The sequence below is a fragment of the Thermobia domestica genome, chromosome 2 (genome assembly GCF_964235325.1).
Source record: "Thermobia domestica chromosome 2, izTheDome1.hap1.1, whole genome shotgun sequence".
NCBI classification, from domain to species: Eukaryota; Metazoa; Arthropoda; class Insecta; order Zygentoma; family Lepismatidae; genus Thermobia; species Thermobia domestica.
This window is the reverse complement of record NC_137455.1, coordinates 67965785-67983535: the sequence shown is the minus strand read 5'-3', so window position 1 is coordinate 67983535 and position 17751 is coordinate 67965785. Positions and strand designations below refer to the sequence as shown.

At 35.9% G+C, this 17751-nt stretch overlaps 1 protein-coding gene across 2 annotated transcripts in view; it reads right to left on the bottom strand.

The window, feature by feature from the left end:
- The window catches only part of ush (Zinc finger protein ush), a 638560-nt gene that overhangs the window by 136074 nt on the left and 484735 nt on the right, over positions 1-17751 (bottom strand). The window lies entirely within an intron of this gene.

The window sequence follows — 17751 nt, the reverse complement described above, 5'->3', positions numbered from 1 at the left end:
TTGATAGCAGTATTCAAGACATCATAACAGCGTTCAAGGAGAAGAAATACCCAATATTCTCTGTTTCACAAATGCGAACCCAGAATCGTGAACGCAAGAAAGGGAAAGTTTACATCCCACTTTTCTTGATTACATTGTAGAAGGCTCCACAAGCTACGAGAATCTTGCTACATTGCTACACACGAAAGTTCGTACAGAACCACTGCAAAAGAAACGTTACTTAAAATGCTTTAAATGCCAAAGATTTGGGCACTCGCAAGCAACTTGTCAAGTTCTACCTCGGTGCGTTGAGTGCGTGGATTCTCATTGGATATACCAATGCGAAGAAAAGACCAAAGACACGGTAGCGAAATGTTTCAACTGTAAATACACTCATCCTGTAAATTATTCCGGATGTCCGCGAATACAATACATTCTATGGGCAAAAAGGAAAACAACACCAGCAAACACAATCTCACATTCAGCACCTCTTCAAGACAACACTGATACATTCACTTCAATACCTGAGCCTATAATATCACGAACTATTGCAGCTTTAACAACAAAGGCGTACCTTGATAATAGTTCATGCTCTGAAGACATCCTCCGAACTATTAAAGAACTTTTTCAACTTCTGAAGGATTTGAACCTGACCAGCATAATACACACGCTGCGCACCTACATGCTAAGCTGAAAGCCGCCCTAGATCTGCTCAGCAAATTCACCATTCTCATGGATTTCTTCTCTGAATTATTACCATGAAGTCTAGAAATCTTTTCAGCACTCCAGCTCTTCAGCACTTCATTCCTTATTGATTTATTTTGTATTGTTCTGTATTTTTGTACTTTGTAATTTTTTATTGTACCTAGCCAAACACAGCCATAAATAAATTAATCCTGTTACCCATCTCCAAATGAAACTACAAATACATGAATACTCATGGCCTCATGGCCTATGATGGAACTGCACTTTGAAAAATATTCGCAAACGAATAATGAACATTGTAATGTATTCAGAAAGGAACTGTACAATATCATACGTATCCAAAAAGAAATTATGGAATTTAGTCAGTATTCGTAAGAGAATGCGTTAGGGATGGCTTTTATTTACATGTTACAACCTCAAATCAGGTCAGTTCACTGATGAATGGAAATACCAAAATCGCAATTTCCTTGAAAACGACATTTTTTTTCCTAGTTTATAAACATTTAATACCAACTCGGAAACATCCAAAAGAAGAACTCTCCCACGGTTGAAAGTTGTTGTGATTTCACGTGCTATATGTATAAGTATACTATGTAAGAAAAACTCACTGTTAACTAGCAGGCTCAATATTGGACTTAGGAAGAAGTTGATCAAATGCTATATTTGAAGCATTGAACTGTATGGTTCAGACATTACGGAAGATAGAGAAGAAATATTTAGAGAGCTTCGAAATGTGGTGTTGGAGGAAAATGGAGAAGATAAAACGGACAGAGAGAGCAACAAACGAAGATGTTTTAAAACGGATAGGAGAGAAAAGGACACTTCTAACCAAGGCCAATTGGATTGGACACATCTTGCGAAGAAAACGACTTCTTCATACCGCAACAGAAGGAAAACTAGAAGGAAAACGAGGAATAGGAAGAAGAAGAACACAGCTGATCAATGATTTGAAAACTAGAAAAAAATATTGGAAGTTAAAAGAGAAAGCTGAATATCGAGAAACGTGGAAGAAACATTTCCAGGCCTAAATCTAAAATTTAAAAAAAAATCCTCATTAGTCCCAGGACCTGCCGAAAGGCAGAATACTTAATAATAATAATAATAATAATAATAATAATAATAATAATAATAATAATAATAATAATAATAATAATAATAATAATAATAATAATAATAATTATTATTATTATTATTATTATTATTATTATTATTATTATTATTATTATTATTATTTCTATGCGAACCAGGTACTTTTACTTTGAACCCGAAATGCATGTACTTTTGCCAAAAGCAGAACCAAGATTCCTCCACAAGAAAGGATAAAAAAATAATTTATTCACAGGGCGTGAACATACATTTTGAAACACCCTATACGAAGGAAAGGAAAAGAGAGGGGAGCGCCACGGATGCAAGACGGGGGAAGGAACGTAACAGTAAACTGATTCCTATCATGTAGTATGGAGATTAAGTAGCCATTTTTTTCTGTTCTTTCTCTAAAGAATGAATACATATATAAACCTGATACTAGCCTCTTCACATATGCGTGACATGATGCATACATAATGTACGACCCGCTGACTATGCGCGTTATGATAAGGAATAATTTCTTTTTATTTTTTTAAAAATAAATATACATACAGAAATAGGATCTTAACAGCTAAAATGTTTATGGGATAGGCAAAAGAAAAGAAATGAGATATTATTTTCTTCTGAAAATGGTTTCTAAAAATTACTGATACGCACGAAAGCGTTACTAACACGATTGATAAACTTCAAGGAGTGCTGGATACTAGCTTACCTTACTGATTAATCGTAACGAAACACATACGTAACAATGATATTAATACACACAGACACACAGACACACACACATGTATCTAAAATATAAAGATACGTAAATATTAACCTCATAATTTTCTTTAAATGGATAAGTCATTTCGTGGTGATGAGGATACTATGACGGAATAAGTTTCAGGATCACGTTTATTATAAAATAACAAGAAATGTGTTATCTCGCCTTACATTGGGGTCTACTGATATTGTAAGTCTTAAAACCAACAATTTTGCATCTCTTCCGTTAGGATAAAAAATGAAACGATTTTCTGTAGAAAGATACGTGCAGTAATTGTGTATAATACGAAAACAGACCGTTAGTTCTGTTAGAATACCTCAGTTCGTGTTACCAAAAAAAAAAAAATGTTGTTATTGTAATATCGGAATCCTAACTTAACCCGGCGTTCGAAAATTGAGAAAAATTTCCCTAGTCTTAAAAAAATGAGGGAAATTTCCCTTATCCAAGAAAATATTTGAGGTAAACTTCCCTAATCTAGAAAAATAGATTGAGAGAAATTTTCCAGATGTAGACTGAGGGAAATATCCTTGGCACAGGGAAATTCGATAACCAAATTCAACAATTACAGAAAAGGAATTTTTTTAAAAAGCAAAATGCTGAAATTTAGGAATAGTCAGGTTAAGTAACAGATCACACTTTATGCCCCGTTTACCTTTCATCTTTCATTAAAAACAATCGATAAACTTAAATTCTCCTTAATTCCCTGAAAGTTATTAGAATAGCTTGGGCTGAAAGGGCTTTGAGTTGCAGTAACACTGTTGTTGTGTGGGAGTTGACATAACATTCATGGAAGTTTTATTATGGTTTGTTTCCCTACGTAAAGGTGAATGTACTAGGTTATGATTAAACTCACACTTTGATTAACAGTTTGATGCTGTGCACAAGAATAAGTATTGTAAAGAAAGATTTTAGAAAAGGTGAACAGTGTCTACCCAGTTATTATTAAATTTCTGTTATGGTATCAGTGCACAAGTAATTTTGTAGACAAAATACCAGTACCGTGAAATAGATATAAGTGAACCTGTTATCTGATATTCGACATCTACTAAATAATATGTCTTTCTTTTTTTTGGAGGGGGGGAATGAGGGGGTCCTGTCAAATGACCAAGACCCGTTGCTGTAAAGAAATATTGCGGGATGAAACAGTTCCTAGATCTTCCTGTCATAAGCCACTCTTACTCAAATTAAACACTCTCTTCTAATCAAGCAACATTGAAGCGAGAAAAGGGACTTTTTTTGCGGGTCATTGGTTGGGAATCGTCTCTACGAACAATGACCTAATCTAATCTAGCCTAGACCCTAAGACAAATATCTTGATAAACATGCCTGCGGAAAATTGTTAAATTGTTAGTTGTTTTTCCTTGTTTAGGAAACTACCATAACGTCTTCCTACAACGGAAAATGTCCCAATCACCCATTTAATCTCGCCAGACATTAGAAAAAAAAGCTTTTCGATATAGCTACTTGATCTATTTACGAAAGCCCACTTTCTCCAGTCGTAGGTGGTTTTTCCGTCGTCTTTAAATAAAGAATTTCATACTGAAATTTCAATTACTTTTTCTTATATATTCTAAGTTCTCACTCAAATATTCTTTCTATTCTAAAGTATCGTATTCGCCTGTAAGTGGAAGGTTTCAGGCAAATTTCAGGAAGATTCGATTCTATATAACGGCGTTGAAAAAAGCGTAGAACGTGGTCTAGCCTACTGATCGACCAACAAGTCGTGAGAGGTACACTGCGATCTACTAGCTGACCAATAAGTTGTGAGATAGACCTAGTTGACTAGTTTAGTACTTGACTAGTAAATCGCGAGAGGTAAACTGCAGTCCACTAGTTGACTGGTAAGTCGTGAAAGGTAGATCGTGGTTTACTAATTGACTCGTAAATCATGAGAAATAGATCGTGGTCTACTAAAGAATGTGACAAACATCTTGGCATTTCAGCTAAACGAATAAAATGCAAGCTCTGGCGCGACGTTGCCAAGTGGTAAAGGGGTGTGGATATGGCTATGCAGACAACTGTAGCGCGATCAGGTGACAGGGAATAGACGTGCATGTGTACAAAATAAACGTGGCAATACCGATGGCCTCTCATTTGCTAGCAGCATTTAAAGGGAACTTGGAGCGCCGCCTTCAAATGTCAAATGTTTGTCATGCTGTTTAGTTAACCAGTACGTTGCGAGAAGTAGACTGCTTTCTGCTAGCCGACCGATAAGTCGTGAGAGGTAGATCTAGTTTGTAGTCGACCGGTATGTCATGAGAGGTAAACCACGGTGGTCTGTTTCATACTGTCTGTATCAATTACAGGCTAATAACCAGATAAGTAGACCGCCAGCTCTCAAATCGAAAACGATTCGCCACCCTTGCTATATAATTATAATCGGGACTAATATTTTTCTCCGCTTTCTCCTCTATGCTGGCGATAAACATACCACTTAAATTCTGCTAGGTTTCTCTTTGGCGTTCATGATACACTCAGCATTCTTTTGCAGCATTAGGATACCTCAAAAATCTTTACTCATTTGTTTTTCGCGTCTTATGTAAGCCCTGCACAAGAGTCATTTCCAACTGGATGCTCTGTAACGTCACAACCTGTTGCTTGTATTCCCAGAAAATTACACAGAAAGGAAAAGGAAAAGGAGAAAAACCGTTGATAGAACACAGTGGTAACAGATAAACAACTCGTGGATTCTACACTAATTGTACTCCGCCAACACTTGTTTTATTCCATTTCACCTAACCTCTCCTTCGCTCCCTTCCCTTCTTTGCTCAATTTGTTCTTTGTGTCCTGTTGATCGTAAAAGCTCGCTTCTACGTCGTAACAGTGTCAGCCAGTTGAAAATGACTACTATACACAGTATAATGCTCATAACGAATCCTGTCTTTACTTCTATGGACACTTACTTCTAGTTATCCTTTTTAAAAATTTCTGATTTGATTATGCTACTCTAGTCGTTGCATCTTTTTTCTTAGCTTCTTTTTTATTCGAGAATACTGTTTTCCTTTTTAAAAAAATATACAGTAGAACATCGACATAATGTATATTTCAAGGAAGACTTTTCCCTAGCCTTTAGTTTAAGAAAAGAAATTGATTAATATTTTGATCAGACAGAGAACAAAATTGATTTGTGTAATTCTGTGCAAGAAATTGTTGGTTGGATAGAATTTAGCTTGCCGTTTAGCACCAAGGCTGTATGAGACGTAGACCTACAGATTAACATGAAATCCGAACCACATGAGCTCCCATCGGAAATCGAATCCGGATCTACCGTATCGACGATGAATATGCTAACAATAGACCCTATATAGCCACAAGGGAGCTCTCTACGTAAGAGCGTAGGCACACGTCTGTCTTGAAATCAGTGAACACAATTATATATTATATATATATATATATATATATATATATATATATATATATATATATATATATATATATATATATATATATATATATATATATAACCGAACGAGTGCAGAGCGTTCTTGGTTGGCATTCGAAAAGTCTAGGGTTTGAGTCCTATCGCCAAGTATCTTGTCGTCTGAGATGTTGTCCAGTGTTTTTCTCAGTCTCACTGGGAGATTGTAACTTTAAGTACTGTGGCCCTGAGTAGCGTAGTCGCTAACGCTCTCGCCTTTGGTGGAGCGATCCCGGGTTCGATTCCCAAGTGGGGACGCTCGGTTGGAAAATTATAAGAGCTTTTTCAGGCAAGCCCTCCTGAATGAGGTTTTCCTCATTCACGCCAGGCAAATGCCGGGATGGTTCGTAACATATAGGTCCCAGGCCGTTTCCTTTTTATACCCAATCCTTTCTTCTTTCTCTTTCCTTGGACAGTGTGATCGCCGAGGGACCTCATATCTCATACGTTACGGACTAACATGACCAGAGATGCTGAAAGCCCAGAAATGTAATTCCTAGTCCTAATACTAACCTGAAGTATTGAAATTATCCAACTTCTCTTTAAACTTCTGTAATTTAATGTTAAGTTGTTTTCCACTATAAAATTTATTTACCAAACATGGCGGTATCTTAACTTGTACATATGATAAATACATATAAAAATAGTAAACCCACAAATCTAACGATATCTCTGCCATGTTTGCCTTTCTCAAGAAACTAGATCCAAATATCAATGATACATTTTCATATATTGTCGGTGGATTAAGAAATGATGTTATCCTTACTGGTTTCGGCATATATAACATGTTATTTCCAGAGAATTCAGGTTACATCTTTTTAAATGGTACTTTTTTTGATTTATCCCTATCAGAAACTTTTTCTTTTTTTCTTTTTCTTTTTTTTGCCTCCTCATCTCATGATGCGATATTCTCCCCCCTCCCCCTTCTCTCTATTTGTTTAGCTTGAAATGTTGGCACTAATTTATCAAATCTGACCAAAGAGAAGCCTATCTGAATGAAACTTGTTTGTTCCAACAATGAATGAGTTTAATGGTATTGAATGTGTATTGTCATGCCTCTCAAAATCGAGGCTGATTTTTTTTTTTTTTTTCAAAGCTTGTTGTGAAAGCTTATAATGATAACAGCAGCAGTTTTTGATTGGGGTGTGGTCAGACTTCGATCGACGGATATACGTACTACATTCTAACGTTGCTTACAGATGCGCTTTTTAGCTTTGCTGCTCTGTAGTAGGAACAAAGAAAAAAGAAGTAAATAAAAATATGAAAGAGAATCCATGATGATAGGGGAGAAAAAAAAGGTTGACGGGGATGTGATTTTCAGAAGCGCGGGACGAACGGATAGTGTGTCTGTTTTATAGTTATCAACCAAACTCTTTACAAAAAAAAAAAAAAAAAAAAAAAAAGTTTTTACTATGCGCGAATATAGCTACATTTAAAAAAAAAAAGAAAAAGTTAACAGATAATAAAGAAACTGTCATGGGTCAACGGCATCATTATTATTATCAACTTTCTCTTCATGAGTATTTTCTGCGCTTTTTATCTTGAATTTGCACTTCCCCTCCCTCTTCCTTTTGCGCATACTAGTGCCCCCTTCTTTCTTTCAACAATAACTCTTTTGGATGGTCATTTCTCTGTATTGCTTATAGGTATTGTTGTTATTAGCATACTAACAAAATACTGTATCTCTACGTGCTGGAAAAAAGCAGACGGAACCAATGAACCACGTATAAATTCTCTATATTCACTAGTTAAATGAGATTTCAAATTTACGATAAGGGAAACTGATATCATGAATGATTTTGTGTTGAGCCAGCTATTTGTTACAATGGCTGTTTTAGAGCTTCTACCTTATTTGCTCCGTTATTTTAAATGTATAATGCTTTATTGTAGAAAGTTTTTCTTTTTTTTTTTAATTTTGATAAAAGATTGCTGCAAGCAAAATGCATGACATACGTCTTCAATCAAACTTGCCATTTTTCTTATGATCAGATTACTATACTGATCTTAACAAGAACAAAAATCCTAAAGTGCATGGTGAAAGAATAGCGCGGAGGGGGGGGGGGAGGTATACGGAAAGTTACTTGCATCATGGAAACTCGTGTCCCGTATTCCAAATCAATTTTGCTGTATAAAATAATGATGGTGATAGAATAGTAGAAAGTAAAGGAATTGCCCTAGACTATTAGTTCCCAATCTTGGGGAATAGAGGATGTGAAGAGCGAAAAAGAGGGGCACAAGTTACTGACAGAAGTAAACTACGTTCGTCGTTCGTAATCTAATGTACACTCATGTCCAAAATTATTGTCGCATGTCTTTAAATATGTTGTTGTAGGAATATAATTTGATAATGAATTCGCCCGGTATTTCTTATAATGTTAGTATATGTATAATCGGCAAAGACATATATGTGGCAAATTTCATATCAAAAGAGCAGTAAATAAAAACAATAAAACGAAAATAAAGCTTTCTTATCCATTTAGCATCATTTTGTTATACTCATTCTAATTTTCGTATTTATAATTGTTTCCTATGAAATTTACTACAAATATACATTTCCCGATTATACACATAGTATCAGTATTAAAAGTACCCTGCAAAATCATTATCAAATTATATTTTTGCAAGAAGACAGTTATAGATATGCGACAATCATTTTGGACATGAGTGTACATAAACCTGATATTAATTATGATCAAATCATGGGAAAATGTCTCAACCGATCGAAATTTTTTTTTTTTTTTTTTTTTTTTTTTTTTTTTTTTTTTTTTTTAGATATAGTTAGCAACAACTTCGAGTGGGTTTTCTGAAGATGAAGTTGAATAAAATTGGAACAACGGTAACTGTTGTACATTCATGTGCATCTACAAGACCTCAATAAAACATTCACATCCAATGGCACTGACGAATTTCACGGTGAACTTCTGGAATGGATATGAAAGAGCATACACGTATAAGAGATATCCATATGATATTGGTAAATTCCATACATGTCCTGTAGGATGTCCAAAAATAATGAATGGTTGACAATCATAGTTGATTAGGTCAAATTATAAGCGAATCTGAGAAAATACTCTTTCGCTGACGATTGCTGCTGAGAGAATAAATCTCGTATTCTTCAGTTTCTGTCGCATAACCTTGTTCAACAGAATACATGCCAAATTTCGAAAATCATCACACTCTGGTCCTATCGCATCAATTGCTAACGCGAACTTCTTGGATTAAAGTTATTATAAATCTTGAGTACAATTAACATTCTTCACTACCAACATCTTTCTTTTTGAAGAAAAGTACGGTTGTGAAGAGACATGTTGCCAACAGATTAAAGAGGTTCGTCCCACTCGAAAATGGGCGTACTACACAAGACATTGGTTTCGGTATGGCACGAACTTCAGCCCTAATTTGAGCTAGGTAAGCCTGGAATTGTAGCCCTTGCCTGATTTCAAGATCATACGCTGAAATCGATAGGATTGGTTCTCTTACTGTGTCGGGACACTTACTAGTACTAAGAGAGAAATGTGAGTTTGTTTTAAAGTTAGTGTAAATCCTTAGAGAAGGCCCCTCAATCAATAGGTACAAGGAGAGAAAAATCGAGCGCATTTAAAAGTGATGTTGCTTCTGTCACAGCAGGAGAACCGTGTTGTAGTGCAGATTTTCTAGAGTATGCAGTATTTGTGCACAATCAGAGTACACAACCATGATTTTCTGTATCCTGTACGTGCCGATGGAAAATACACATGATTTCCGTCTATTTACGGCTTTACAGATTGCTCATGGCTAAGGAACAAACTTGTATAAAGCTTGGTACAGAAAATCTTGTGTAAAACAGAATCCTGCTAAGTTTCACATCTCTAGATTTTCTAGACTAATTTCTCTCTCTCTCTCTCTCTCTCTCTCTCTCTCTCTCTCAGTGTAGAACTAGTATTTGCAGATAGGATTCTATTCATCGTATTAATGAGCAGCGCCGTAACTTAGATTTTTTTCTGGGGGACAAGCATTAATCCGCTTATTTGGGCCCTTAGAAAAAGTTATTTTTCTAATTCTTGGGCCCCCTCTTTCCATCTTTCTCTTACTCTTTATGGCTCCCTCGGAGCCTGTAGGCCCTCTTGCACAGCAAGATCTGCGGGGCCGTTAGTTACGCCCCTGGGCCCGTTCTATACTTGACAAATTAATTAAGGAGACAATATTGACAAACCTCAAACCCATACGAATAAATCTTATTTCTAGGGCCCCTAATAGTAGACATTTTTTTTACTGAAAGGGTCCCACGACTCATTTTAGTTTTATTTACCCTTTGTGTGCTGTTCTGTTTATGTAATGTAGTGAACCTGTTTGATGCTTCATTTATAATTTCATGTTTGTATCGTATATGGAGGAAGAAAATTTTGTCTTAAAATGGGCCCTCTCGAACGGCGGGAAGCTTCTCTGGGGGTCAGTTGCCCTCCCTACCCCGAAAAAATTAAGACCCTGCTAATGAGCGTATCTAATTCATTCTTCAGAAGATTTACAGAACTGAGCTGGAAATTTGGACATTTCTGTATCATTACTTGCTTCAGTTACCTTGTTTACAGCGGCGGTGGATTTAATCTGGGGCCGCGGGGTCTAGTCTCCCAGGTTTTTTTTTTTTTTTTTTTTTTTTTTTTTTTTTTTTTTTTTTTTTTTTTTTAAGTGACAAAAATAATTGAAGCTAACTAACTAACTAACTCTATGGCCTATGGAACCCGGAGGTTCAATGCCACGTTCACAAAAGATCTCCACTGACTTCTATCCTTAGCTAACTGCATCCAGTTTCTACTTTGTATTCCAATCTCTGCTAGATCCATCTTAATATTGTCCTCCCATCTGCGCCTAGGTCTTCCTAATGGTCGTTTTCCGATTGGTCTTCCAGTCAAGACTTTGAAAGCGTTTCTACTTTCTTCCATTCTAGCTACATGACCCGCCCACCTAAGCCTCCTAGACTTGACGACCCTAACAATGTTGGGTAAACCGTATAAATTATGTAGTTCCTCGTTATGAAGTTTCCGCCATTCCCCATTCCCGTTCCTCTTGGGTACGAATATTCGTCTCAGGATCTTGTTCTCAAATACTTTCTACTATTTATAAATTGAAGCTACTATTTATAAATTTTTAGAAATTGTAGTAAGCGTTTCCTTTTATTCTTTATTCGAAAATTTTTGAAATATTTGATATAGTTTCAGTTGTAGTTTCTCTGTTACGCAATGCGTAAAGCAAACTTGTACACAATGTCAACGTCTAACCTAGAGGTCTACACGAGCCGGAATTTTTAGCCCGGGCTCAGCCCGGCCTGTGAACTTATAATGTGAGCCCCGACCCGAGTCCGAAATATGTTTTAACATTTACGTCCGAGCCCGGCCCGAGCTCGTGTGATAATCAAATGAGCCCGAAATAAGCCCGAATTACAGGAACTTAATTATTAACGTAAAGTTTTAATTTTATTTACAGCAATTAGAAGTTTTGTTTTGAATTGTGCTTTAAAAGTTCTCTAGAAAGAACAGTGTAATAAATATCGCTGTACAGTCTATCGACAAAGTTAGGCCCAGAAAGACCCTTGAAATATGGTTGTATATTTAAAGATTTACGTCCCGAGCCCGGCCCGGGTCCGAAGTGATATATGCTTTGTAGGCCCGAGCCCGTGCAGACCTCTAGTCCAATCTAGTCACTCATAACATACATTTGGAGGGAGTTAAGTTGAAAACTTCTGCAGGACCCATGAAAAACTGTAAACTCACGATATACTTATCATAATCTGTGTTCTAACTCTCCCCCAGCTCAAGATCCAAATTCTAGATCCGCCACTGGTTTAAAGTGATCAGTTATCAATCCTAAAGAACTGCCCAACCCATCACAGATAAAGATAAAGATGCCACTCCATACACCTCATTCTGTATTGTTCGAGTGGATTGAACCGCATTCCATTTCATTAATACGAGAGGAAATAAGACATTTCCAGTGTTTGCCAAGGTTTGTTCTCTACGCAGCAGGCGTTTATATTCACTTTCGACTCCATTCATACAACAGTGTAGTTGGGTCTCTTCTGATTCTCTCAACTATTCACATACAGACGATACATCATCAAAGACCTATACGTTTTGACAACTATAAACACAATGGACAGAAAATTATTTTCTTTAATGTAACGAATTGATACAATAGATGTTATCAAATTACAATAGTACTCTTATTAACACAAAATCAAATGTACCTTCTTTTGCTTCTGTAGATTACAGTAGAAAAGGTTTTTAGCATTTAAGATTGATATCAAAGTGAATCTTTTTTTTTTTTTTTTTTTTAAATTTACATCTCGCTAAATTACAGCTTCATTAAATGATATTTCAATTCTTCTGATGAAATACTCACTAGCTGTTGTCTTGCTTTTTCTCTATTTAGTATGAGGACTGTGCAATTAAGAAATTTGAAATTTGTTCCATACTGTTTATAGATGATAATAGTCAATATATATATATATACAAGTCGTATACTACCTTGCACTAAAATACGTAAACATTATCTAAATTACCGGAAGTGACTTTGAAATGAATATAACCTCATTCATTGTTGATGAGGCTGTCATTTTTACCTCAACAGAGAAACGTTTTGTCCTTGTGTGTGTGAGAGAATAAGAGAGAGAGAGAGAGAGGTTCTAACAAGTAGATATTGGAAGGAACGGCCTGTGAAAAGTTAAAAAAAAAAGTTTTAATAAAAAAACTCGACTGAGATATTCTCTCTTTCTCACTTCTCACTCATCATACCTCTGTCTTTTATCTCTTATTCTTTCGTTTCTTTTCTTTTCTTTTTTCTATCTCTCTCTCTCTCCCTATCCACTATTACTACTCCTACCATCACCACTACCACCACCATCCCTACAACTAGAGGCGCCAGCAGCGTATCAAACGCCCCCCCCCTTTTTAGTCTGATTTTCTCTGTGTTCTCTCTAATGTTGGATCATTACCCTTCTCGTGTAATCTGGCTGCCTCACCGGGCGCCCTTGACAGATAAAAATAATAAATCATTGATACCAGCTTAAGAGATATTCTTTTTTCGCTTTTCATGCAATTCTGATTTCGATATCGTTTCCAGTAATACAGGAAATTTGGCAAACTTTCTACCTCCTTTCTGATAAATTACAAATGATGCGATAGTAGGCCCCTTAATGGTCGCGGCGCGATGCAGCTGATAGCTATTGTTACGGCCAAGCTATGAAAATGATCTCTTCTCTCTCTAGCGCGCAGCTTCCAGGGAAAAGTAGACGAGAGAGAGAAAGAAAGAAAAAATAGAAGTGTGTGTGTGTGTGTGTGTGTATGAAAAAAATGTTCCTGGAATTGGCGGGGAGGGGAAACGGATGGGGAGAGGAAAAAAGGATGAGACGATATCATAGAAAGAACAGAAAGAAAAAGATTTAAAAGCGGACGAAGATCAGAAAGAGCGACATGAAAGATAGAAATGTTATTAAACACCTTGTGAGGCGCACAGAGGTGTGCACCCTATATCAGCGACTATGGTCTAAAAAAAAAAAATCTTCTGACTTCAGTAACGTTGGTAAAAATGGTGAAATTTATCATGCGTTTTCTATAGGATATATATAGACTTTATCATTTATTTTTCGTAAAAAAGGAGAACTTGCATTATTACTTTTATCGACTTCACAGAATACTAATAGAGGAAGAAACTTTTAAAAATGATTTGGTACCTGATACGACATTATTATTCTGTTTTCATTCGATGCATGTTTCTATTATTATTATTATTATTGCTGTTGCTATTTACAGCTTACATAAGCTACTCATCGTATTTAAGGTGCGAGTGGTAAAGATTTCAGCTTCAGCAGCGTCAATTATTATCGAGGGAAATTTCTATCGTTGTGAGTATTTATCTAGTTCCGACAAGATATTTATAAGTGAATGAGTGACTCGACGCAACGAATTATTATCAGTGACGTAAGTAAGGGGCGCAAATGGGATTTGTGCCCCGGGCGCCGGATTGGGAGGGCGCAAAATTGGGCAAATATTTGGGGGAACATTTTGGTGTGGTTGATCAGGGGGCGCTAAGGCGAGTTCTTGCCCCGGGCGACAACTAGCGTATTTGTATCGCTGATTATTATAAGGGAGCGGATTTTTGAATGTTGAAAAATTGGAAACAATCTTTAATTCTCTTCTTGAAAAATTGGGGTACAGGGAGACCAGTGGTAGAGCGCCTACCTCTGGTACTTGGGAGTTCCTAGATCGACCCTCAACCAAGTAGGTTTGTTGTGGACAAAATCGTGTTCGTGGGTATTCTCGAGACACTACCATTTCCTCTAACATTCTCATTCCACCAATTTTTCCATCATCATTCAGTTGTCTTAATCATCCGTATTCCTCAAGATAATAATCGTGAGACGTTAAACTAAATATGTCAGGTTATGCTACTGGCCAACATGCTAACATCCCCATAAACAATTTTATTAAGAAATTATGTTACAAATCCATACCATGAGATTGAATTGATTTTATAGCCCATGATCTAAGAACTGTAAACAAGTGTGCACTCCGAAAATACGGTGTAGACCTATAAACTATGACGTTTCAATAAAGAGATAAGGACCAAGATATAACCTTTCTTAGGACGCTGAATCTATTTGTAGATTACAATCAGTTTCTTACTATCTTTTACAATTTTTGATCTGTGGAAATCAATCATGAAATCAGAAGCGTTACAAAGTTTTCGTCTCAGTAGAAAGCTAAATGTAGAGGTAGAACCTACTCCTAAACCGCTGAATCCATTTTTAAAAAAATCTAGATTATCGTAACTATTGCCGCCTACCACTTTTAGTTTGAACAACGAAGTGAGGGTGAAAATAGAATCTAACTCTTGGAACGCTGAAAACATTTAAGAGAAACATTTCTTCTTACTTCGGACCGTTACGCAGATCACTACCTATTCTTACAAGAACTAAATCCAATTTGATTTATTGGTTATCCTATCGGTGGTGATATATTTTCAACGCCATTTCGTATATATTACTAGCTGAAACGCCCATTATCACACGGAAAGAAAAAAAAAGCTATGCAAACTATCTGAAAGTGGAGAAATAAGTAAAATAAATAAATAACGAAGGGAAATGCCTTTAGCGTTGTTTCTGTCAATATTCATAGAGAAAAGCTACACCTTTATATACCTGTCATACAAACCCGTGTAACGTGTGGTGTGGGTTGCATACTCACAAAGGCGTTAATAGAAACTCACAAGGAACAGACGTGAACGTGTCATCCGGATATCCGAATCAAACCTAGTTATTTCGATAAACATATGTTCGTGCTATAAAAAAAAAAGTGCCATGGACAACGGAGTAAGTCACTGGGGTCCATTAACCCTGGTAGTATAAAGAAAATCGTAGACTCGCAGTGAAATAGCTATTGCATCAACACTGTTAGTTGGAAAGTCATGGTTTACAGTTCATTCTCTTCAGCATAAACCAAGATTTCCAGAGATGTTATGTATTGGGCCCCATAACGTACTTATTTCATTACTACGAATATAACTTATTTCATTATACGACACAATCTTGAAAGCTAAGTTAAAACAATGGCAAATATTGTTACATTTCAAATGGAAAAGCAAAATATCAATGCTTAGTTTGGGCTTCGTTTAATATAAAGTTACAACGATAACATGTATTCACTTCTTTTATTTTATTTAATATTCGGGTTAAAAATGCTACTTTATGTGACACAAGCTACATATTAGAACAAGAAAAATGTAATGAATACTGTTGATTTGGTAATGTTTTATTTGTCTGTCGCAATGATGTTATAAATAGAGGATCTGCCCATATGTATCTTCATCCTATTAAATCGGTGAAGCCAAAAAGCAACCTAGCATCGACACGTCTGATTGGCTACTCTCGTTTCTACCATCGTCTGATTGGCTACTTTCGTTTCCACCATGATTGTTGGCTCAAAACTTTGCGATCCTATTGGGCGGAGTGGGCAGAGTAGGGGTGGCGAAACTGTGACGTATGGCTTCAAGATTTTGTTGTAAAAGCAGATCCTCTATTTTATAAGATCCTTGGTCTGTCGCTAGATATAATTCTTTGTTTACTCGCCGTTAGGATAGTAATCTTGTTACCAAGGCAACAGTACTTGTTGCCATGTACTTGTTTATATGTAATTAATAATATATAATTCAACAAGACGCCATATAATCGAGAAATGTATGAAATTGATGTAAAACAATTATTAATTATTTTGAAATACAATGCATTAAGTGAAGGAAAATAGTGTGTAATCATTGATTAATCATCGTAGTGAATAGATGTGAGTTATATATACTACTACGATATATATACACTACGATAAATAAATCGAACTATGGTTTGGTGTATTGACGTATGTTATACAGTTCAGGTTTAAAAAAAAAACTGAAGCCTTTGCAGTTTAAAAATAATTTCCACTTTATTTTATTTCTGTAGCCTGATTTTTCACGCCTCTCAGAGGGAGTCTTCTAGTTTGGAAAGTACAAGTCTATTTGATCTTTAAAAAAAAAAAAATGCAGGCGTTACGGTTTATCTTAAAATTACCAAAGCGTGAATACACACTGAAGAACTTAAAAATCGACGCTTATCGTGTCGAATATTATGATTGTGATATGTTGAATTTCGAATAAACAGGAACAGTGAAACACAGTTGTGATCGTACAAAATTTCAGCATTTTTTTAATGTATTTGTTAAAAAGTTACATAGACGTCACTGGCGGATCTAGCTTGGGGCCGGGGGTCCTAGGCCACCCAGTTTTTTGAGTGCTAAAAATAATTTTAAGCTATTATTTATATATTTTTGAAAGTTTATAGTAAATTCATGATATACTTATCATAGTCTGAGTTCTGGTTGACCCGTCCCCAGTTTTTTATCTTTTAGATCCGCCACTGATAGACGTTTCAAGATAACTAAATGATCAACCCTGTATAAGTCTATGTGTGTGTTCGATTTGAGTAATGCGAAAATTAATATAGCAATAAATACGAGAAAACAGGCAACATGAAAACACATAACACACACATACAATCTGTCTGTGTGTGTGTTTTAAACATGATTATCGTTTTCACTTTATTTCGTTTTCTTTATTATTTTTTTTTAAATATTAGTACCCCAAACAAAAACAGCATAACGCAATACAATTAGCTGCCAAACAAATACAGAAGCAAATAAACAAAAGACAAATTGTACCTAAACAAGAGATAGCCACACGACTGACTGACTAAACAGCTATCAGGTTGTCATCGGAAAAGTGATCTTCGGCCATAATTTAGACTCGTAACTGGTTAAGTTTTAATTATGTTGAATCATTGGAAGGGGTTTATCAGCCAGTGAAAACCGTATATCTGTCAGTCGGTTGTTTGGAAAGAGAGAAACGGGAAAAGGGAGTGGGGGACGAAGTTACGAGAGAGAGATAAATACGTTTGCATTTGACAATCACATCGTCGACCGAGGCTTGACAACAACCAATATTATTGATGCTACCTAACAACCAATTGGATCAGTAAAGGGAGTGTATGTGTATAATTTCGTTATATACATATATTAAGCAACAACAATAAAATGATTGAACAACGAATGTTTTGATTATATCATATCATATATGAATCAGTACAAATTCACATATTCAATCTATTACGCACATATTATCAGCTTGTATGGACGAGAGAAAAGGATTTCTGCGAAATATCAAAACGCCAACAAATGTCCTGTTTGTATACTATCTCTGCTATCAAATTTATTTTTTTATATATAATTATTTGCTGATA